At 31.6% G+C, this 25,893-nt stretch overlaps 1 protein-coding gene across 2 annotated transcripts in view; it reads right to left on the reverse strand.

The window, feature by feature from the left end:
• Positions 1–25,893, reverse strand: part of LOC142230083 (uncharacterized) — a 301,427-nt gene that overhangs the window by 178,202 nt on the left and 97,332 nt on the right. For both annotated transcript variants that reach the window (XM_075300716.1, XM_075300710.1), the window contains exon 3: positions 19,109–19,152. The gene's annotated coding sequence lies outside the window, so the exon portion shown is untranslated. The remainder of the gene's footprint in view (positions 1–19,108; positions 19,153–25,893) is intronic.

Below are 25,893 nucleotides of genomic sequence, written 5' to 3' on the forward strand. Positions count from 1 at the left end.
TATATATATATATATATATATATATATATATATATATAATATATATATATATATATATATATATATATATATATATATATATATATATATATATATATATATAATAAAAGGGCATAGGGAGACATCCGCTTCTCTTAAGTACATACAGAGAAACAACTAAACTTTACCGAGTTACTTGAAATTTACAGAGGACTGGGGAGAGATCGTAACCTCCGTCAACCGTAATAGTTGATACCTGATTTTGTGATATGTGGACGGAAGAGAGGCCGCCCCTTTAGGCTTATAATTTGATTGACATTTTCTGGGACGTTTACAAAAGATACGCTTTTCGACATTTGGTCGGGGAGGAGGTCCTCCTCTAAAACTACAAAAAAATTTAAGTTTTCTTGAAATTTACAAAAGCAGTGGGGGAAGGTTATGAACGAAGAGGCAACCTTCCTTGCCCCACACTTGAAGGAAAGTTTCAAGAATTTTCAGGGAAGGTTAGGGGTGTCGATATTGTATCGGGGAAAGTGACGTCCTTTTAAAACAATAGAGCAAAATTTAAACATCTCCGATCTACTTGAAATTTACAGGGACGTGGCAGGGGTGATTAAATTTATACATAATTTTTAAATTAGTATATGATTTTTCGTTATCTGGTTGGGGAAGGGGAAAATTGAAATAAACTTTATCGATTTACTTCGATAGAATTTATAGGGACCATTGAGTAGTTGCGAAATTAATATAGGGTACGTGATAGTCCGATATCAGGTCGGAGTGGAGCGAAGGTGGGGAGAGGGTTCCCTTTTGTCCGTTTTTTTTTTTTTTTTCTTAAATTGAAAGTAGAGGGTTGTGCGTAAATGGGAACTCGGTACATAATTTTATAATTTTTGTACAGGCTTCTGCCAGACTTCTTTTTAGTCTTCATTTTAGTAAAGAGAGGGTTCCCTTTTGTCCGTTTTTTTTTCTTAAGTTGAAAGTAGAGGGTTGTCCGTAAATGGGAACTCGGTACATAATTTTATGATTTTTGTACAGGCTTCTGCCAGACTTCTTTTTAGTAAAGAACTTAAATTTACATGAAATTGGCAGCCAACGTAGAGGGTGCATCATTTTCCAGCATTTTAGCAAATGTTAATGTGGTAAATTTTTTTACTACTTTTGCTTTTTTCCGATTTATTGGATGGGAAACAGTAATTCTTTGTATGTTATTATAATATAGTGCTTAATTTTCAGATATGTTGAGGAGAAGGATACCTTTCCTTGACAAACCCCACTTAAAATTCACAAGAAATATAGAAGATTGTCCAACTACTTGAATACAGAACATTATTAAAAAAATTTGGAGGAAAGGGTACACCGGGATATAGTTGACTAAGTTAATGCAAAATGTTCCTCCAAATACGCTTCGGAAGGCGCAGCGAAGCGGGCCGGGTTACGCTAGTATATATATAATATAGCTCCTGATGCCATATTGCATTTATACTAAGTATACCAATCACATTACAATATTAATTTCTAACCATTTTGTAAAAACAAAAAAATATAGAAGCTCTTGATGTCATATTGCATTTATAGATTTTGGACACTTTGGTTAAATATTCTACCGAAATAAAATAAATGGACGTTCGACGATCTGTACAATTTTAAGATAATCAGACAATATCTGTCCGTTTGTCTTCATATGTAATAATTACCAGATCATATAGTCGATCCTAAGATCGACCAGGCCGCCGTCTATTACTGATTGGAATCTTCAACATCTGCTGTAGAATATAACTCAAATGTCTAAAAAAAATGAGTGAGGCTCTATCGCTGTAATTGAGACTCTGAGATAATCAGTCAATATCCGCCCCTCCGTTTTCATATATAAAAAATTCCCGACCATAGTCTGTCCTAAGTTCGTAGACAGAATGCCGACTGCCACGGATAGGAATCGTTAAAGTCTGCAGTAAAATATAACTTTAATGTCTGAAAAATGATTTATCGCAATCGTCGTTATTGAGACTCTAAGATAATCAGAAAATTTCCATCCGTCTGCCTTTATATATAATATATACCAGACTATAGGGTCTGCCCTGAGTTCGGCCTGAGCAGGGCGCTGTTCAATGATGTTTGGAATCTGCTGTAGAATTATCACAAATGCTTACAAAACGGGCTGACCCCATCCCCGCAACGGAGTCTCTGAGATAATCAAATAATGTTTGTCCATCTGTTTTCATATATCGCCAGAAGTGATACCCTAAGGTAATCAGACAGTGTCTGCCTTTATATGAAATAGATACAAACCCATATAGTCTGCCCTGAGTTCTGGCAGGCCGTGGTCTATCACGAATTGGAATCATTTTAAGCTATAGAATATAACTCAAATATATAAAAGTTGACGCTATCGCCGGAAGTGAGACTCAAAGATAATCAGATAATGTCATTGACGTATCTAGACATTCTTAACCAAGGGGGCTATAGCCCCTATCTATACTACAGTTGCAATATATAATGGAAAATCATATATAGTTTTCACATTCTAGGGAGGGCTTAGCCACACCCCCCCCCCCCCCCCCAGAAAAAAATTAGCCCCCCCCCCCCCTAGAATATGAAAACTATATATGATTTTCCTTACTACGCTTATGATAATGTCCGTCCGTCCGTCTTCATATATGATCTATACCAAACTATATAGCCTACCCTGAGTTCGTGCAGAACACCATCTACCTCGGATTGATGTAGTTCAAGTGTATATTCAAGAATATAAGTCAAATATCTATGAAACGAGTTGATACTATCGCCGTAAGAGAGACTCTGAGATAACCAACCAATGTCTGTCTGCCCTGAGTTCATGCAGTCTAAAAAATGAGCTGGCGCTAGAAGTGGACCTTTAAGATAATCAATCAATGTTCGTCCGTCTGTCGTAGTATAGTCCGCCGTCTTTCACTGATTGGAATCGTTAAAGTTTGCTGTAGACTCTAGATAATCAGAAACTGTCCGTCCGTAGGCCTTCACATGTAATAAATGCCAGACCCTATAGTCTGTCCTGAGCTCAGACAGGGTGTCTTCTACAGCGGATTGTCTACAAAATCGTAAGTGAGAGTCTAAGATAATCATATAATCAATGTCCGTCTGTCAGACCATATAAAGGGTGATTTGTTAAGAGCTTGATAACTTTTTTAAAAAAAAAAACGCATAAAATTTGCAAAATCTCATCGGTTCTTTATTTGAAACGTTAGATTGGTCCATGACATTTACTTTTTGAAGATAATTTCATTTAAATGTTGACCGCGGCTGCGTCTTAGGTGGTCCATTCGGAAAGTCCAATTTTGGGAAACTTTTTCGAGCATTTCGGCCGGAATAGCCCGAATTTCTTCGGAAATGTTGTCTTCCAAAGCTGGAATAGTTGCTGGCTTATTTCTGTAGACTTTAGACTTGACGTAGCCCCACAAAAAATAGTTTAAAGGCGTCAAATCGCATGATCTTGGTGGCCAACTCACCGGTCCATTTCTTGAGATGAATTGTTCTCCGAAGTTTTCCCTCAAAATGGCCATAGAATCGCGAGCTGTGTGGCATGTAGCGCCATCTTGTTGAAACCACATGTCAACCAAGTTCAGTTCTTCCATTTTTGGCAACAAAAAGTTTGTTAGCATCGAACGATAGCGATCGCCATTCACCGTAACGTTGCGTCCAACAGCATCTTTGAAAAAATACGGTCCAATGATTCCACCAGCGTACAAACCACACCAAACAGTGCATTTTTCGGGATGCATGGGCAGTTCTTGAACGGCTTCTGGTTGCTCTTCACTCCAAATGCGGCAATTTTGCTTATTTACGTAGCCATTCAACCAGAAATGAGCCTCATCGCTGAACAAAATTTGTCGATAAAAAGCGGATTTTCTGCCACTGATTTTGGTAATAAAATTCAATGATTTGCAAGCGTTGCTCGTTAGTAAGTCTATTCATGATGAAATGTCAAAGCATACTGAGCATCTTTCTCTTTGACACCATGTCTGAAATCCCACGTGATCTGTCAAATACTAATGCATGAAAATCCTAACCTCAAAAGAATCACCCTTTATATGGTCTGCCCTGAATTTGGGAAGGCCACCGTGTAACATGGATTGGGATCGTTAATTTCTGCTGTAGACTACAAACCGAAAGGACGGACAGTAAGCTCTGGATCGAATTTTATCCTGAGTCCTGATGTGCCAACCAGAAATATTTATTTTATGGGGTCTTGGTGTGGTGTCTTATTTATCAACCGATAGTACTCAAAGTTGGCTAAATCGGTTCAGATTTAAGTATAGCTCCTCAATATATGGATAGCCCGATTTTCCCAAATTTGGAAATAGAACCCTTACGATATATGGGAGCTATACGTAAAAGTGGTGTCAAAGAAACTGCTGCTTTCAAGGAAACAAAACTCAACCCTCAACGAAGTACTGGCAGACAGACGGACGGCAAGTTCTGTATCGTCTAAGAAGGTAAGTTTAAGTCGTTGAGTATATATAACATTGGGTTTAAGGCCAATATGTCTGATAAGAATATTTTCATACAGATAAAAAACTTTACGGATATGGGAAGGGAAAATAGCACGAGCTCAAAGAAATACAAAAATGTGGCTCAATTGACAATAAATTTTGTAAATATTCTCTTGGTCTAAGACAATCAATCAATATCCGTCCGTCAGAAATTTGATACCGATTCTAGTGGTATAGGCCTGCATATTTATTCTGCTAATAGGTTAAGATATTCATCATATTAATCCATCTCAAGATTTTATTCCGAGTCCGTTTCTGGACCAAAAGGTAAATTGTGCGATGACTCATTAAAATTGGACCATAAATCCTTATTAGGAAACAAGGACGGACAGACAGTAGGACTTTAGTAAATAGAGTTAGGAAATGATACTGAAAATATTTTCCAAATATTCTAAGATTTTTTATCTTCTTGGTGTTACTTTTACTTTGCACAAATCTACAACACTCTGACCACAAAATGATGTAGGGTAAAAAATATCTGGAAAATTAATTGCTAGCCAATTTATTATACTCCCACTTTGATAATACCTTTGATTTGATTTGGATGCTATTTTTTACAAACATTGCAAAACACGTTTAAGATTTATTTTGTTTTGTGGAGAGCAAAAATTTTTTAATATGCTTTTTTTTTTTCTTTTTTACAAAATAACAGGTTTTCGTTTTTGTTTAAATCGTAAAAGAGATGGGATTTTATTGGTGGCCGTTTACTATGGGAGGAATATTGGAGGAAAAAATCTTTAAAATTGAAATTACAATAAATATTTATGCATATTCGATGACCGGTGTTAAACTAAATATTATATACATATGAAAAAGAATTCAAGCTGTGTAGACAAAGAGAATTTTATAAATGAAATAATAATAAGGGTAGCCAAGTAAATGTGAACAAAATTAAGTCGACAATGGGTAATCACTTCAGCTTTATCGTTAAGAATTCCCAAAATGGATTTTTTTTAAACAGCCTCACATGATTTTTTTTTTAATTTCAAAAAGGTGGCATAAAAAGTGTCATATTTTTTATTAAGAAGTATGTGATTTTTTAAAGTTTTTTTGTTCTGAAATTAAAAAAAAGAACAAACAAAGAAACTGAAATTAAAATATAAATTATATCTAAATAAACTCAACAATCATCTAATTTCCATTTAATCGAAAATAAATACTTAAAATAAACAATTCAAGAGAGGAGCCGGGTTACCTACCATATTGAACGTTCTTTGTATATTTTCAGGAGTCTTAATTAGCCAGCTTGATAACAATATGATATGCAGCGTTACCGTTAAGAATTTCTGAAAATGTCACAAAACGTGGCACACGCAATAAAAGGTAGCACACCCACTATAAAAAAGTGGCAAATTTTCGTCATAATTAAAAGGTAACAATTAAACGCAGTTATATCGGTATTTTATATAGAATTGTGAAATATTTTTTAATTTAGATCCTCACTAAACTAACAATAATTTGGTTTTCATTTTTTTCTTTGCATACTTTTAGGCGGAACACTTGGTAAACTCGATTTCTCACAGACCCTAATCGTAATCTTTACGGTACTTGGGATCAAAATGTATAAAAAATTCTACTGTATAAATAAATGTTATTAAAAAGTGGCACAGTATGAAATAAAAGTGGCACAAAAATGTAAAAAAGTATCACAATTAATGACACAAGAAAAAAGTGGCCCAATTGTAACACCGCTTAAAAAAAAAGTGGCAAACTTACCACAACGGTAACACTGACAGTATGAGGAGGAAAAAGTGCTCAAAATTATAGTAATGGAAGACCACATCTGTATTTTTATTGCTCGTAATAAAAGAGCAATAAAAATACAAAAATTGTACTGGTAAAACAAAAAAGTGATACAAATTTCATCAGCATTAATGGCTTCGGAAATTTTGAAGACATTAGACTAAATTAGAAATATTTTTGAATTTGTATAAGTTGTCCAGTGTTTACCTATTACGATGTATTTACCAAATCATGGTAATAGGTACCTATTAAAAAATTCTGCTATGATATGGAAAGAGCATTCAGCGTCGAGATTATAAGGACGTTACTAAATCGACCAAACAGAAAAAAATTCTTGAAAACATGGATGCAAGCATTTGTTGAAAAATGAACAAATGGAGAAATCGCAAGTTATGATCATTGTCGACAAGGCAGTAGTTGTTGGTTGGATTCCAAAAAAATAAGTGAGGTAGCATTGAGATCAAAATATCAGGCTTCTGTTTTCTGAAGCTTTCAAAGTTTTCTCTGCTCAAAACTTCCAGCAAACGGCATATTTATCAGTCGTACACCTCCAAATCAATCCTCTTGGGAAAGGGTTTAAGGTATGACGCAATAGGTTAGGTTAGGTGGCAGCCCGATGTATCAGGCTCACTTAGACTATTCAGTCCATTGTGATACCACATTTGTGAACTTCTCTCTTATCACTGAGTGCTGCCCGATTCCATGTTAAGCTCAATGACAAGGGACCTCCTTTTTATAGCCGAGTCCGAACGGCGTTTCACATTACAGTGAAACCACTTGGAGAAGCTTTGAAACCCTCAGAAATGTCACCAGCATTACTGAGGTGGGATAATCCACCGCTGAAAAACTTTTTGGTGTTCGGTCGAAGCAGGAATCGAACCCACGACCTTGTGTATGCAAGGCGGGCATGCTAACCATTGCACCACGGAGGTTTGACGCAATGCTTTGATAATCTTTAACGAATTCGTATAAATTAATAGTTTTGAGATAGTAGAATCTGGCACGGGAATACCTATTACGATGATATTCCCAAATCATGGTAATAGGTACCTACTAAAAACTGCTGAACTGAAACTATGCAAGACTGTCTGGAGACAGTCTTGCAAAGTTTCCTTGCTCAAGACTTTCAGCGTACGAGATATGGGGGATATTTCTGAGCCATATACATATGTACAAAGGAACTAAATCATTTAGGAAATGGTTGAAGTTTTGGCTTCGATAACATATTATTAATTAACATAAATTAGAATTAGATAGTTTTGATTTGTCGAAGTTGACACTGGAGTACCTATTACGACGAGTTTCCTAAATCATGGTAATAGGTACCTATTAAAAACTATTGGTGTGGTGTGCAATCACCATAACGTCGTCGGGATTATACTGCTTTTGCTAAATAGGCCAAATTGAAGAAGTCATCGAAGATATAGGGACATTGTTAAAGGTAAAAAAAAACTGATGAGAACACAAGATGAGACTCGTATAAGAAAATCTTTTCGTATTCGACCGAAACGGGGATTGAACTTATTACCCTTTGTATACGAGGCGAAAATGCTAACCATTGAACCATTGTGGATCCATATGTTTTTATGTATACTTAATCCTGAAAAAAAAATTCGCAGACAGTAGATGACTTGAGCCTCTAAGATATGGTAAATAGGCGGTTCAGATGTCTGATTACCTGTTCCTGTAGTGAATGATATCTAATAAGCTCAGAAGTTACGTAGATCATCTGAAGAGTGTTCGACCATCAACAAAGCTTCAAAATTTGCATATTTGCTTATTTTTTTTTTAATTTAAAATTAAAAGAATTTTTATGTGATCGTATAATTCATTCCAAACCTTTGTTACAAAATTATTATTGCTAAGAATATTTTATACAAATTTTCATAATTATATTTATTGTATTTTTTGTTATTAAATCTGGCCATAAAATTGGAGATTTTGTAGCCCCCTGGGTGGAGTTATCACGGATTTTATCCATTTGTTTTTTTTTTCTAACTCATATTTACGATGGGGCCTGTCATCTTTATGGAATTCATTAAAATCTATTTTATCAATCTTTGACTTCTATAGCTAATATTGTTCAAACATATCTACCTACCTCCTATGGTTTCAAAGATCACGAAACGATAATGATAAGCTTTTGCAAAGAAACAAACGTTAGATTACGAACGTGGCCCAAAGCTAAATAAAACATCCCACTGAATAAATAATATTAAAATTCCTATGGCATAAAATTTAAAAAAGAAAAAAAAAACAAAATAAAATAATAGTGGTAAGAAATTTCTGTCCATTCCTTTATGTTTGTTTTGATTTTTCTCTTACAGAATAAATTTTTATATAATTAAGCATTAGAACTTGGTCTTGGGCTATATATTGCATAAGGTTTAATTTGATATATTATACAGGCGACACAGGCTGAATAACCAAGAAGGCCATTGGAGGAACATCAATGGAATAATGGCTTATATTTAATACCAAATAATTATGCGCTGACGATGGTGATAATGATAAAAAATGAAAAAAACAGTGGAGTTTAGGAAAGAAGACAGTGGAATAAAAGGTAGTGAAAAGTTTATTTAAGATTAAAATAAAATTAAAAATTCAATTTTAAAAATAAATTTTTTCGCTATTTCAATTTGAGTTCAATCTAAATTAAATTAACTTGATTTAAAACTAAATTAAGTTGTATTTAAATTAAATTAAATTTATAGGGCACCCTTGTGCAGTAAGGAGAGTGATGCCCCCCTGAACTCCTTAATCAAATAATGAGAATATATAAATGGTATTGACATGGAATCACGAATATGGACTTTGATTTGGAACTATGGAGTGGAATAGAAGCAAAGAGCTGAGAGTTATTGCATCATGTTTCTTGAGTACCTGGGAGTGAAATCTCAGGGAAATGGCTTTCAGGCTAATATCACAACCGCCACCGTCCCGTTAAATACCTGGTAGGGCTTGGAGAATGCTCTGTGTCATTAAGTTGGCAATGTAGGTTCTGTTGAGCTACCTTGGTGCAATGGTTAGCATGTCGGCCTTGCATACACAAGGTCGTGGGTTCGATTCCTTCTTCGACCGAACACCAAAAAGTTTTTCAGCGGTGGATTATCCCACCTCAGTAATGCTGGTGACATTTCTGAGGGTTTGAAAGCTTCTCTAAGTGGTTTCACTGCAATGTGGAACGCCGTTCGGACTCGGCTATAAAAAGGAGGTCCCTAGTCATTGAGCTTAACATGGAATCGGGCAGCACTCAGTGATAAGAGAGAAGTTCACCAATGTGGTATGACAATGGACTGAATAGTCTATGTGATACATCGGGCTGCCACCTAACCTAACCTAGGTTCTGTTGATACGATATCCAGTTAATTGCTCGACCTGGCTCCGAACATAAAGGGCAACTATATTATCGGACACAGATAACCACTCTAAGTTGAGACACTGCAACGACCAATGTAGCAGACGAGAGAACTACTATCAGAAGAAGAGGCCCTAGCGAAATGTCGGTCAGTACTTCGGGAAATGAAAGCAGCGACAGGCAGGCAAGCGATCATTAGTAAGGATGTTCAAAACGGTGTCTCCATGATTAATGAACTGCTTGATGTAATCGGCAACTATCGAAGAAACTGGAAGACGGCAGAGAAAGAAAGAGAGTCCAATATACCGAAGAGGATGCAACAGGATCTTACCCTAGATAACCAAATTTCGCAAACTCCCAAAAACAAGTGAAGTGCGCCGAGCACAGCCGAGACAAATCTGGGAAAGAAACAAAAGAAAAAGGCAAACGACACCCAGACTTTGAAAGAGAACAATAAGGCGGTAGAAATAGTTTTCTCTAGAAGAAAAGAGGAGAAGTTGAAAAGAGATCACATTTAAAACCAATAAAGCAACGATCTGACGCCGTTATTATACAACCTCGTGACGGACATAGCTAAACTGAGGAGTTTAAGGGAGAAAGTAAATCCAATGGAGGCAGTCGAAACATTCAGAAAAACATAAAGTTTATCTATACTATTAGTAATGGGGAAAGGTGGAAATAAAGAAACCTTCCGGGAAACTATTACGGGTACTCTGAAAGACGAAGCAGTGGTACAGAGCATTAAGACAAACGTCACCATAGTTTCAAGACCTCGATACGCTCACGGCAGAGTAGGAAGATAGTTATGGGGAAAGGTGGAAATAAAGAAACCTTCCGGGAAACTATTACGGGTACTCGAAGGACGAAGCGGAGGTACAGAGCATTAAGACAAACGTCACCATAGAGTTTCAAGTCCTCGATATGCTCACGGCAGAGTAGGAAGTTAGGGCGGCTATCAAGAAAGTAAGGAAGGCAACGAATGAAGACATGACTGTTCGTCTCACAGCTGTAAACTTCAGAGAACAGAAGAGAGCAATCGGTTCCCTTCCAGCAGCCGAGGCAAATGTGCTATTAAGCAACAGAGAATCTTAAAAGGAGCCATCCCAAGTAGAAGGAAATATTCATGGAGACAACAAACATCATATTCTGATATTGATCTGAAATCTGGGCGCCGTCACTACAACGAAAATCCCGAGCCAATAAACTTCTCTCTGTGCAGAGAACAGCAGCCCTGAGGGTTACATCAGCTTACCGCACAGTATCGAGAGAAGCCGTACTAGTGATAGCGGAAATGGTACCAATAGACGTTAAGGCAACTGAGCGGAGGAAGAATTTTCTTGCCAACCAACAAGACGCGACCACCCCGAGAGAAGACATCCAGCGAGAAAAAATAGAGGAATGACAAGAACGCTGGAGAAACTCGGATATCTGAGGCGACAAATATCCGAGTATGGCGAAAAAGAAAACACGCCGAAGTGAACTACTATATAATCCAGAAACTATCCGACCATGGCTATTTTCGTAAATATTTGAACTCTATGTGGAAATGCATACCGCACAGTATCGGGAGAAGCCGTATTAGCGGAGGAAGGTTTTTCTTGCTAACCAACAGGACGCGACAAATCCGACAGAAGACATCCAGCGAGAAACAATAGAGAAATGACAAGAACCATGGAGAAATGAAAGAAGATGCATGTGGACATATCGGCTTATAACAGATATCCGAGTATGGCAAGAAAGAAAACACGGCGACGTGAACTACTATATAACACAGACGCTATCCGGCCACGGCTATTTTCGTAAATATTTGAATCCTATGGAGAAATGCGTACCGCACAACATCGGGTGACGTTGTACTAGTGATAGCGGAAATGATCCCAATAGACCTTCAGACACCTGAGAGGAGGAAGATTTTTCTTGCCAACTAAGAGGGCGCAGCAAACCCGATAGAAGACATCCAGCGGGACACAATAGAGAAATGACAAGAACGCTGGAGAAACGAAAGAAGATGCAGGTTGACATATCGGCTTATAACAGATATCCGAGTATGGCGCGAAAGAAAACACGGCGAAGTGAACTACTATATAACCCAGACACTATCCGACTGTGGCTATTTTCGTAAATATTTCAATTCTATGGGCCATATCGGGAGACGTTGTACTAGTGCTAGCGGAAATGATCCCAATAGACCTTCAGGCACCTGAGCGGAGGAAGATTTTTCTTGCCAACTAACAGGGCGCAGCAAACCCGATAGAAGACATCCAGCGAGAAACAATAGAGAAATGACAAGAACGCTGGAGAAACAAAAGAGGATTCAGGTGGACATATCGGCTTATAACAGATATCGGAGTATGGCGAGAAAGAAAACACGGCGAAGTGAACTACTATATAACACCGACACTATACGACTATGGCTATTTTCGTAAATATTTGAACCCTATGGGGAAATGCAGTACGAATACGTGCATATACGAGGAGGTAGAGATTGTTGATGATGCAAAACACATCTTTTTCAAATGTAGCTGATAGAGAGAATGACCCAGGGAAGTGGAAAATGAGATCGGCCGTATCTCCCCCGAAATATAGTCAATAAAATGTTACTAAATGAGAGGCACTGGGAGGTTGTATGTAGATATGCAGAATACGTTCTTCGCAAGAAGAAGACATGGATCTGGCGATGCGATAAACGAAAGCGGGAGTATGAACACAGCCTAAGAAGAGATGGGCATTATCCACCACAGGGTAATGCGAAAGCGGTTCCGAGGTGGGAACAATACCCCGAGGTTAGACAGGATGGTTTTTAGCAGGTATCGTCAACTGTGACGGAGTCCGGCACACGACATACGGATGCAGTGTCAGGTGCATAAAGCATTATCCCATCCTCATACGCAAAACAAAAATTAAATTAAATTTAAGTAAACTAAAACTAAATTGTGATTTTATGCATCTTGCTTTACAGTTCTTTTGCTTTATTCCTTCTTTTTATACCCACCACCATAGGATGGGGGGTATATTAACTTTGTCATTCCGTTTGTAACACATCGAAATATTGCTCTAAGACCCCATAAAGTATATATATTCTGGGTCGTGGTGAAATTCTGAGTCGATCTGAGCATGTCCGTCCGTCCGTCCGTCCGTCCGTCCGTCCGTCTGTTGAAATCACGCTAACTTCCGAACGAAACAAGCTATCGACTTGAAACTTGGCACAAGTAGTTGTTATTGATGTAGGTCGGATGGTATTGCAAATGGGCCATATCGGTCCACTTTTACGTATAGCCCCCATATAAACGGACCCCAAAATTTGGCTTGCGAGGCCTCTAAGAGAAGCACATTTCATCCGATCCGGCTGAAATTTGGTACATGGTGTTAGTATATGGTCTCTAACAACCATGCAAATATTGGTTCACATCGGTCCATAATTATATATAGCCCCCATATAAACCGATCCCCCGATTTGGCTTGCGAGGCCCCTAAGAGAAGCAAATTTCATCCGATCCGGCTGAAATTTGGTACATGGTGTTAGTATATGGTCTCTAACAACCATGCAAAAATTGGTCCACATCGGTCCATAATTATATATAGCCCCCATATAAACCGATTCCCCGATTTGGCTTGCGAGGCCTCTAAGAGAAGCAAATTTCATCCGATCCGGCTGAAATTTGGTACATGGTGTCAGTATATGGTCTCTAACAACCATGCAAAAATTGGTCCACATCGGTCCATAATTATATATAGCCCCCATATAAACCGATCCCCCGATTTGGCTTGCGAGGCATCTAAGAGAAGCAAATTTCATCCGATCCGGCTGAAATTTGGTACATGGTGTTAGTATATGGTCTCGAACAACCATGCAAAAATTGATCCACATCGGTCCATAATTATATATAGCCCCCATATAAACCGATCCCCCGACTTGGCTTGCGAGGCCTCTAAGAGAAGCAAATTTCATCCGATATGGCTGAAATTTGGTACGTGATGTTAGTATATGGTCTCTAACAACCATGCACAAATTGGTCCACATCGGCTCATAATTATATATAGCCCCCATATAAACCGATCACCAGATTTGACCTCCGGAACCTCTTGGAAGACCAAAATTCATCTGATTCAGTTGAAATTTGGTACGTGGTGTTAATATATGGCCTCAAACTCCCATGCAAAAATTGGTCGATATCGGTCCATAATTATATATAGGCCCCATATAAACCGATCCCCAGATTTGACCTCCAGAGCCCCTTGGAAGAGCAAAATACTTCCCATTCGGTTGAAATTTGGTACGTGATGTTAGTATATGGTATCCAACAACCATGCAGGAATAAGAAGTTTTAAGATACCACAACCCAAGCAATTCGATTGTGGATGACAGTCTTTCGTAGAAGTTTCTACGCAATCCATGGTGGTGGGTACATAAGATTCGGCCTGGCCGAACTTGCGGCCGTATATACTTGTTTCCATTTCCAATGTAAAGCCCTTATTTGATTTATAGTAGATAGTTACAACTATCAATTATGTCAATTTGCTTTGGTTTCCTAAGAGGGGTATAACAAGACATGTCTTGCTTCCTATTACAAGCAATGAAAATTTTCTTTTTTTATGATGACCATCGATAAGTTAAAAGCCAAAGGCTTTAATACTGTGGTTGATGGTATCAACTTTAACTACCATCACATGAAATCTAAAAAAAAAACACGTCTTGACTGGGATAGGAAAATCCAATATGGAAAATTTTTGCAAATTAAAACAACAAAAAATATATTATAAACCAAGGATGAGCACTGAAACTTCAGGTTATGAAAAAAATCCAATAAATAAGTAAAATCCCCTATTAAGAGGTTTTTATTTAAGTTTTAATATTTTTTTATTTTTTCGTTTAAGCGGCTAAAAGAAAACAGTTTTTTGTTTTTCGCCTATACCCAACAATAACATTTTCTTTAATACTTTAAAAGGCCAATTACCATGGTTATGATTTTATGAAGATTTATGCTTAAATATGTTTTTTTTTTCGGGAAGTTACGTATTCAGCTGAAGTCTCTGTAGTCTGTGTGAATGTATTTCATGGTGTATTTAGTTTTTCAATTTTCAAAGTTCATTCAACTGATGCGTTATGGTGCGAAGCATTTAAGATAATTTTCGCTCATATGGGAAGAGTAGAAAATCTGGCTTTTTAAAAGGTAAATTGTAGTAATTATTTTTTGTGCATATAGACATTAAATGTCTATCAAACTAAACAAAAATAATTAAAAATATTGTATGTTAATTGTGTATTTTTCCCGATATTATAATATATGTACAATCAAATTATGACAAGTTTTTCTATAGAAATAAAATTTGGAGAAAATTTTCTATAGAAATAAAATGTTGACAAAATTTTTTATTGAAATAAAATTTTGAGAAAATTTTCTATAGAAATAATATTTTGACAAAATTTTAATAAAATTTTGACAAAATTTTCTATAGAAATAAAATTTTAACAAAATTCTCTATAGAAATAAAATTTCGAGAAAAAGTTTTATAGAAATAAAATTTTTACAACATTTTCTATAAAAATAAAATTTTGACAAAATTTTCTATAGAAATAAAATTTGACAAAATTTTCTATAGAAATAAAATTTTGAAAAATTTTCTACATAGATAAAATTTTGAAAAATTTTCTACATAAATAAACTTTTGACAAAATTTAATATAGAAATAAAATTTTGACAAAATTCTCTGTAGATATAAAATTTTGAGAAAATTTTCTACATAAATAAAATTTTGACAAAATTTTCTACAAAAATAAAATTTTGACAAAATTTTCAACAGAAATAAAAATTTTTACAAAATTCATTATAGAAATAAAATTTTTACAAAATTTTATACAGAAATAAAATTTTGACAGAATTTTCTACAGAAATAAAACTTTGACAAAATTATCTATACACATACAATTTTGACAAACTTTTCTATAGAAATAAAATTTAGACAAAATTTTTGATAGAAATATAATTTGGACAAAATTTTCTATAGAAATAACATTTTGCAAAATTTGCTATAGAAATAAAATTTTGCCAAATTTTCTTTAGAAATAAAGTTTTGACAAAATTTTCTACATAAATAAACTTTTGACAAAATTTTCTATAGAAATAAAATTTTGACAAAATTCTCTGTAGAAATAAAATTTTGAGAAAATTTTCTACATAAATAAAATTTTGACAAAATTTTCTACAAAAATAAAATTTTGACAAAATGTTCAAAAGAAATAAAAATTTTTACAAAATTCATTATAGAAATAAAATTTTTATAAAATTTTATACAGAAATAAAATTTTGACAGAATTTTCTATAGAAATAAAACTTTGACAAAATTATCTATACACATACAATTTTGACAAAATTTTCTATAGAAAAAAAATTTAGACAAAATTTTTGATAGAAATATAATTTGGACAAAATTTTCTATAGAAATAAAATTTTGCAAAATTTGCTATAGAAATGAAATTATGAAAAATTTTCTATGGAAATAAAATTTTGACTAAATTCATTATAGAAATAAAATTTTGACAAAATTCTCTATAAAAGTAAAATTTTGAGAAAATTTTTTATAGAAATAAAATTTTGACAAAATTTTCTATAGAAATAAATTTTTGACAAAGTTTCCTATAGAAATAACATTTTGAGAAAATTTTTTATAGAAATAAAATGTTCACAAAAATTTTCTATAGAAATAAAAATTTTCTACAGAAATAAAAATTTGGCAAAATTTTCTGTAGAAATAAAATTTCGAGAAAAGGCTTTATAGAAATAAAATTTTTACAACATTTTCTATAAAACTAAAATTTTGACAAAATTTTCTATAGAAATAAAATATTGACAAAATTTTCTATAGAAATAAAATTTTGACAAAATTTTCTATAGAAATAAAATTTTGACAAAATTTTTTACATAAATAAAATTTTGACAAAATTTCCTATAGAAATAAAATTTTGACAAAATTTCCTATAGAAATAAAATTTTGAAAAAATGTCCTATAGAAATAAAATTTTGACAAAACTTTCTATAAAAATAAAATTTTGACAAAATTTTCTATAGAAATAAAATTTTGACCAATTTTCTACAGAAATAAAATTTTGACAAAATTTTCTATAGAAAGAAAATTTTGACAAAATTTTCTATAGAAATAAAATTTTGACCAATTTTCTACATAAATAATTTTGACAAAAATTTCTATAGAAATAAAATTTTTACAAAATTTTGTATAGAAATAAAATTTTTACACAACTTTTTATGGAAATACAATTTTGACAAAATTTGCTATAGAACTAAAATTTTTGCAAATTTTTGCATTGAAATAAAATTTTGACAAAATTTTCTATAAAAATAAAATTTTGACAAAATTTTCTATAGAAATAAAATTTTGACCAATTTTCTGCAGAAATAAAATTTTGACAAAATTTTCTATAGAAAGAAAATTTTGACAAAATTTTCTATAGAAATAGAATTTTGACAAATTTGCTATAGAAATAAAATGTTGACAAAATTTTTGATAGAAATAAAATTTTTGACAAAAGTTTCTATAGAAATAAAATTTTGACAAAATTTTCTATAGAAATAAAATTTTGACAAAATTTTCTATAGAAATAAAATTTTGACAAAATTTTCTATAGAAATAAAATTTGGACAAAATTTTCTTTAGAAATAAATTGTTGACAAATTTTTCTATAGAGATAAAATTTTGACAAAATTTTATTTCTGTAGAAAATTTTGTGAATATTTTATTTGTATAGCAAATAAATAAAAGTTTGAGAAAACTTTGTATAGAAAAAAATATTATGATAAAATTTTCTATACAAATAACAAAAAATTAACAAAATTTTGTATAGAAATAAAATTTTGACAAAATTTTTCTATAGAAATAAAATTTGGACAAATTTGCTATAGAAATAAAATGTTGACAAAACTTTTTATAGAAATAAAATTTTTGACAAAAGTTTCTATAGAAATAAAATTTTGACAAAATTTTCTATAGAAATAAAATTTTGACAAAATTTTCTATAGAAATAAAATTTTGACAAAATTTTCTATAGAAATAAAATTTTGACAAATTTTTCTATAGAGATAAAATTTTGACAAAATTTTATTTCTGTAGAAAATTTTGTGAATATTTTATTTCTATAGCAAATAAAAAAATTTTTAATAAAATTTTCTATAGAAATAAAATTTTGACAAAATTTTCTATACAAATAAAATGTTGACAGAATTTTCTCTAGAAATAAAATTTGACCGAATTTTCTAAAGAAATAAAAGTTGACAACATTTTCTATATGAATAAAATTTTGAGAACATTTTCTATATGAATAAAATTTTGACAAAATTTTCTATAGAAATAAAATCTTCACAAAATTTTTTATAAAAATAAAATTATGATAAAATTCAGTATTAAATAAAATTTTAACAAAATTCTCTATAGAAATAAACTTCATTATAGGAATAAAATTTTAAGAAAACTTTCTATAGAAATAAAATTTTTACAAAATTTTCTATAGAAATATAATTTTGACAAAATTTTCTATAGAAATAAAAGTTTGACAAAATTTTCTATAGAAATAAAATTATGACAAAATTTTCTATAGAAATAAAATTTTGACAAAAAATTGCTATAGAAATATAATTTTGACAAAATTTTCTATAGAAATATAATTTTGACAAAATTTTCTATAGAAATAAAAATAGAAAAAAGGAGGACACCCATTAGCCCTGTAGCACATTATCTATCATTTAAAGTTGACAATGAGTTAATTAATTATGGAACTCGGAATGTTTTTTCAATAAAATCCACAAATCAATAATTTTTGTTTTCTCTATATGTTTTGCTAAGAAGCTTGTCTACTCCAATTTCCCGATCACTTATTTCAAAATTATTTGGCCACGCTTTGAAAAGCAAAATACAATTCTTTGTACTGTTTACTAATATGGACTACCACTTGGTAGAAACAAAAAAATTCTCACAAAAAAATTGCTTTATCATGGCTTAAATTTGATTTACTCTAGTGCCATTGGCTACTTTAGAAAAAAATGTTTGTCATTCTAAAAACTATGAAAATCCGGAAACTATTTTGTTTTTGATTGAATTTTATAGTTTATGTTTGGCAATCACTTTTATTTTCAAACCATTCATAATAAATCGGCTTATTTAAAGTTTTGCATTTAATCGATTAGGGGTACTCAAGTTTTGATGAGGATGTACAATGATAGTGGGAATATGTGATCTAATTAAAGAAAAATTGATGTCGGTGAAGAACAAATAATATATAGAATGAGTACTACTTAAAATCCTGATAGGTAGACGAACACCAAAATACGCGATGAAATATCGCGGTGTTATGCGAACTTCTTTCGAATTTATTTTTACAATGTGCAAATCATCATTGTCTTAAATTTTTTTTAAAGTAGCAAATTATAATAATTAAGCGTAAATTTAACCACAAAAATGAGAAGCAAAAAACAAAAAAATCAATACTCACAGTTCATTATAAGCTAAACGAAATTCCGATGTTAAAGTTTATTCCTGAAAAGAGGAAGATAGAGAATAGAAATTAATATTAGATTCAAGTGTTTAATAATATTGGAATAAGCTACAAATATCGATATTATAAACAACAGTTATGGTCTTGGTATAAAACTATCTTTCGATTTTGATTCTTTTTATTTCGTTAAAATTTTTTCAAACTTTATTTCTAAAAAAATTTTGTCAAAATTTTATTTCTATAACAAATTTTGTCAAAATTTTATTTCTAGAACAAATTTTGTCAAAATTTTATTTCTATAACAAATTTTGTCAAAATTTTATTTTTATAAAAGTTTTTATCAAAATTTTATTTCTATTGCAAATTTTGTAAAAAATTTATTTCTATAGAATATTTTGTAAAAATTTTATTTCTATAGAATATTTTGTCAACATTTTTTATCTATAGAAAATTTTGTCAAAAATTTATTTCTATAGAAAACTTTGTCAACATTTTATTTCTATAGAAAATTTTGTCAACATTTTTTTCTATAGAAAATTTTGTCAAAACTTTATTTCTATAGAAAATTTCGGCAAAATTTTATTTCTATAGAAAATTTTGTCAAAATTTTATTTCTATAGCAAATTTTGTCAAAATTTTATTTCTGTAGAAAATTTTGTCCAAATTTTATTTCTATAGAAAATTTTGTCAAAATTGTGTATCTATGGAAAATTTTAGATATACAATATATCGAAGCAGGAATCGAACCCACGACCTTGAGTATGCAGGGAGGGCATGCTAACCATTGCTCCACGGTGGCTCCCACAAAATTTTGTCAATAGTCTATTTCTGTAGAAATTTTTATTTCTGTAGAAAATTTTATCAAAATTTTATTTCTATAGAAAATTTTGTCAACATTTTATTTCTATAGAAAATTTTGTTAAAATTTTATTTCTATAGAAAATTTTGTAAAAATTTTATTTCTATAGAATATTTTGTCAAAATTTTATTGCTATAGAATATTTTGTCAAAATTTTATATCTATAGAAAATTTTGTCAAAATTTTATTTTTATAAAAGTTTTTATCAAAATTAGAAAATTTTGTCAAAATTTTATTTCTATAGAAAATTTTGTCAAAATTTTATTTCTATAGAACATTTTGTCAAAATTTTATTTCTATAGAAAATTTTGTCAAAATTTTATTTCTATAGAAAATTTTGTCAAAATTTTATTTCTATAGAAAATTTTGTCAAAAATTAATTTCTATAGAAAATTTTGTCACAGTTTTATAGAAAATCTTGTCAAAATTTTATTTATTATTATAAAAACTTTTGTCAAAATTTTATTTCTATAGCAAATTTTGTCAAAATTGTATATCTATGGAAAATTTTAGGTTAGGTGGCAGCCCGATGTCTCAGGCTCTCTTAGACTATTCAGTCCATTGTGATACCACATTGATGAACTTCTCTCTTGTCACTGAGTGCTGCCCGATTTCATGTTAAGTTCAATGACAAGAGACCTCCTTTTAATAACCGAGTCCGAACGGCGTTCCACATTGCAGTGAAACCACTTAGAGAAGCTTTGAAACCCTCATTACTGAGGTGAGATAATCCACCGCTAAAAACTTTTTGGTGTTCGGTCGAAGCAGGAATCGAACCCACGACCTTGAGTGAGCAAGGAGGGCATACGAACCATTGCACCACGGTGGCTCCCAGATAATTTTTTTCAATAGTCTATTTCTGTAGAAATTTTTATTTCTGTAGAAAATTTTATCAAAATTTTATTTCTATAGAAAATTTTGTCAAAATTTTATTTCTATAGAAAATTTTGTCAAAATGTTATTTCTATAGAAAATTTAGTCAAAAATTTATTTCTATAGAAAAATTTTGTCAAAATTTTATTTCCAAAGAAAATTTTGTCAAAATTTTATTTCTATAGAGAAAATTTTCAAAATTTTATTTCTATAGATAATTTTGTCAAAATTTTATTTCTATGGAAAATTTTGTCAAAATTTTATTTCTATAGTATTTAAAAAAAAAAAATCTTTAGAACATTTTGTCAAAATTTTATTTCTGTAGAAAATTTGTCACAATTTTATTTCTATAGAAAATTTAATTAAAATGTTATTTCTATAGAAATTTTTTTCAAAATGTTATTTCCATAGAAAATTTTTTCAAAAATTTATTTCTACAGAAAAATTTTGTCAAAATTTTATTTCTATAGAAAAATTTGTTAAAATTTTATTTCCAAATAAAATTTTGTCAAAATTTTATTTCCAAAGAAAATTTTGTCAAAATTTATTTCTATAGAAAATTTTGTCAAAATTTTATTTCTATGGAGAATTTTGTCAAAATTTTATTTCTATAGAAAATTTTGTCAAAATTTTATTTCTTTACAAAAAAAATTCAAAATTTTATTTCTATAGATAATTTTGTCAAAATTTTATTTCTATGGAAAATTTTGTCATAATTTTTTTTTCTATAGTATTTAAAAAAAAATTTCTTTACAACATTTTGTCAAAATTTTATTTCTATGTAAAATTTTGTCAAAATTTTATTTCTCTAAAAAATTTGTATAAATTTTATTTCTGTAAAAACTTTGTCTAAATTTTATTCCTGCAAAATATTTTCTCAAAATTTTATTTCTATAGAAAATTTTAGCAAATAATTATTTCTGTAGACAATTTTGACAATGTTTTATCAATCACATGGTGATTGAATACAAAATCTTCAAAATAGGCCTTTGCTCATATTTGAAGTATTAATCTAAATATTAATTAATTTAAAGAGTATTTTCTTTAACGCAAAAATGTTATTCTTTATACTCAAGAAAATTGGTCTTACTTCAAAGACGTACGACTTTAACAAAGATTATAAACTTTATTTTAATTAAAATTGTTTATTTAAATAAAATTTTGCCCTCAGCATTATGTTGTCCTAAAATTGGAGTCGCTTAATTTGTTATATCAGGCAATATTGTCAATTTATATTAAATTGCTAAAAATCATTATTCCCTTTATTTTTACCGGGACACTCTAATAAACAATCAAATACTTATTAACAATATTTTTGTATACACAAAAAGAAAAAGAGAAATCGTAGCTAATTCTTAAAGTAAATTCGCTTTCGATCAGAAATACATTTAATATAGGTATACTAAGTAGTCTGCTCATTTTATTAAATTCCCATTAAATATAACTGCGAAAGCATTTTTCGCACCTTTTTGCCTCGCATAACATCACCTGTTGGCTTTTATCGGTAAACAGTCAAGTGACCCCAATTTTTTTTGCCATACAGTGAAAGAAATACAAGTAAACAGAAAACATTTATTTATTTTATTCGATTTGTAAACAGTTTTTGTGGTTTTATTATTTTGAGTTATAGTTGAAAAAAAAAATAATGACTGCTTGAACATTTTACACCTAATGAAGCCAAAATGTCTTTTGTTAAAAAAAAAAAAAAAAAAAAACGTTAAGGCGGAAATATTTTTTCCCCAACTGCATTTTTTCGGGGTGGAGGCAATACCAATAATTATTGGCATTTTCAATTTAGGATTTGGTTTAATATTTTATCCATGGTAATTATTTGCATTTCCTGCCTCAGGTGTAGTTAGCCGTACTCGTGATGGTGTGGCATGACAAAATGAAGAAATTATCATAAATGGTTTCTGGGTGGCAGACACCAACAAAAAAGGGTTATTTATTTTCCTCATTCATTGTGGTAAATACAAAAAATTGTTTACATAAATATTGAAGAAAATTATAAATGGCCATTTGCATTTTTTTTCAGAAGAAAAAAGAATCATTAAATAAATGTCAGATTTGTAAAATATGCCTCATTTGTAAGACTACAGTTTTGGGATAGATAAAAGACCAAATTTATATATAATTCTGTGATTGCAAAAATAAATTCCTACAAAGGAAATAGGAATATTAAATGTAACAAATTGGAAATGTATTATCATCGCGTGTGGAATACGAGGGTACTTCTACAATATCAATCAATTCTGCCCTAACCGCCAAAACCTACTTTTTCCCATCCAATTTGGAACAATGAGTATACAAATTAAAAACAAGTATATACAGCAGTAAGTTCGGCCGGGCCGAATCTTAAATACCCACCACCATGAACCAAATATTAGGGTTTCCTTTGAAATTTCAGGAGGGCTTGAGGACACTACCCGAAGATAAATTTAAAGATTTCACCTATGAGGACTATATCAGATTCTGGATTTATAAGAACCATTTTTGTTTGAGGTTTAGAGGAATCATTAACATCTCTTGTAAGTGTGCAAGAAAATTATAAAATAACGTCTTGATTTGAAATCTTAAATCTGTAGAAGTAAAATCTGGAAATTTTACATTGAGTTTCAAGCAATTTTCATGATCAGTGCGCCTTCTACACCCTCAAGAAGTGAAGTCGGTCTATATGGAGGCATTACCAAATGGACCGACAAAAACTTAATCCGATACACGTTTTTGTGAGCCTAAAATACCAGAATATTTACAATTTCAGGCATATCAGATAAAAACTACGGTTTCTAGAAACCCAAGGAGTTAAATCGGGAGATCGTTCTTATGGGGGCTATACTAAAATATGGACTGATACTCACCGTTTTCGGCACACCTCTTTGTGACCCGAAAATACCTCTAGATTTCCAATTTCAGGCAAATAGAATAAAAACTTCGGATTCTAGAAGCCCAAGAAGTAAAATTGGGAAATTGGTCTATATGGGGGCTATACCAAAATATGGACCGATACTCACCATTTTCGGCACACCTCTTTATGGTCCTAAAATACCTCTAGATTTCCAATTTCAGACAAATTGGATAAAAACTACGGTTTCTATAAGCCCAAGACCCCAAATCGGGAGATCGATCTATATGGGGGCTATACCAAAATATGGACCGATACTCACAATTTTTGGCACACGTATTTGTGGTCCTACAATACCTCTAGATTTCCAATTTCAGGTAAATTGAATAAAAACTGCGGTTTCTATAAACCCAAGAAGTAAAATCGGGAGATCGGTCTATATGGGGGCTGTACCAAAATATGGACCGATACTCACAATTTTTGGCACACATATTTGTGGTCCTACAATTCCTCTAGATTTCCAATTTCAGATAAATTGAATAAAAACTGCGGTTTCTATAAGCCCAAGAAGTAAAATCGGGAGATCGGTCTATATGGGGGCTATACCAAAATATGGACCGATACTCACAATTTTTGGCACACGTATTTGTGGTCCTACAATACCTCTAGATTTCCAATTTCAGGTAAATTGAATAAAAACTGCGTTTTCTATAAGCCCAAGAAGTAAAATCGGGAGATCGGTCTATATGGGGGCTATACCAAAATATGGACCGATACTCACAATTTTTGGCACACGTATTTGTGGTCCTACAATACCTCTAGATTTCCAATTTCAAGTAAATTGAATAAAAACTGCGGTTTCTATAAGCCCAAGAAGTAAAATCGGGAGATCGGTCTATATGGGGGCTATACCAAAACGTGGACCGATACTCACCATTTTTGGCACACCTCTTTATGGTCATAAAATACCTCTAGATTTCAAATTTCAGGCAAATTGGATAAAAACTACGATTTCTATAAGCCCAAGACCCCAAATCGGGAGGTCGGTTTATATGGGGACTATATCAAAACCTGGACCGATATAGCCCATCTTCGAACTTGACCTGCCTGCAGACAAAAGACGAGCTTGTGCAAAATTTCAGCACGATTGCTTCATTATTGAAGACTGTAGCGTGATTACAACAGACAGACAGACAGACAGACAGACAGACGGACAGACGGACATCGTTATATCGTCTTAGAATTTCTCCCTGATCAAGAATATATATACTTTATATAGTCGGAAATCGATATTTCGATGCGTTACAAACGGAATGACAAACTTATTATACCCCCGTCACCATTCTATGGTGGTGGGTATAATTATTATACCCCCGTCACCATTCTATGGTGGTGGGTATAAAAAATTAAAGGAGTCTGTTTACAGACCATTTTCTATCGGGAATAAATATTCCAAATGTCTTATTCAAACAAAAAGTACCAACGGCTGTAAGTGCGGCCAGGTCGAATCATAAATGAAATAACAACTTTCATATGAGGGGAAATTTTACTTCTAGTTGCAAGCAGTTTGGGTGATAGATGCACCCTACATCCCTTCAAGAAGTTAATTCGGGTGACCGGTGCTCGGTTGCCACTCGTGCTAAAAATAATCTATCAAAATTTTTGGAAAAATTTGCCACAAATGTATTAAAAATTAAGTTTTAGATCAAATTTTTAACAAAACTTACATTCTAAAGAAAGTTTTTGTAAAATTGTATTTCTATAGAAAATTTTATTAAAAATTTATTTCTATAGGAAATATTTTCAAAATTTTATTTCTATAGAAAATTTTGTCAAAATTTTATTTCCATAGAAAATTTTGTCAAAATGTTATTTCTATAGAAAATTTTGTCAAAATTTTATTTCAATAGAAAATTTTATTAAAATGTTCCTTCTAAAGAAAATTTTGTCAAAATTTTATTTCTGTAGAAAATTTTATTTCTGTAGAAAGTTTTGTCAAAATTTTATTTCTATAAAATTTTGTCAAAATTTTATTTCTATAGAAAATTTTGTCAAAATTTTATTTCTGTAGAAAATTTTATCAAAATTTTATTTCTATGAAAAGTTTTGTCAAAATTTTATTTCTATAGAAAGTTTTGTCAAAATTTACATTCTATAGAAAATTTTATCAAAATTATATTTCTATAGAGAATTTTATCAAAATTTTAT

This window comes from Haematobia irritans, chromosome 3, assembly GCF_050003625.1.
Source record: "Haematobia irritans isolate KBUSLIRL chromosome 3, ASM5000362v1, whole genome shotgun sequence".
NCBI classification, from domain to species: domain Eukaryota; kingdom Metazoa; phylum Arthropoda; class Insecta; order Diptera; family Muscidae; genus Haematobia; species Haematobia irritans.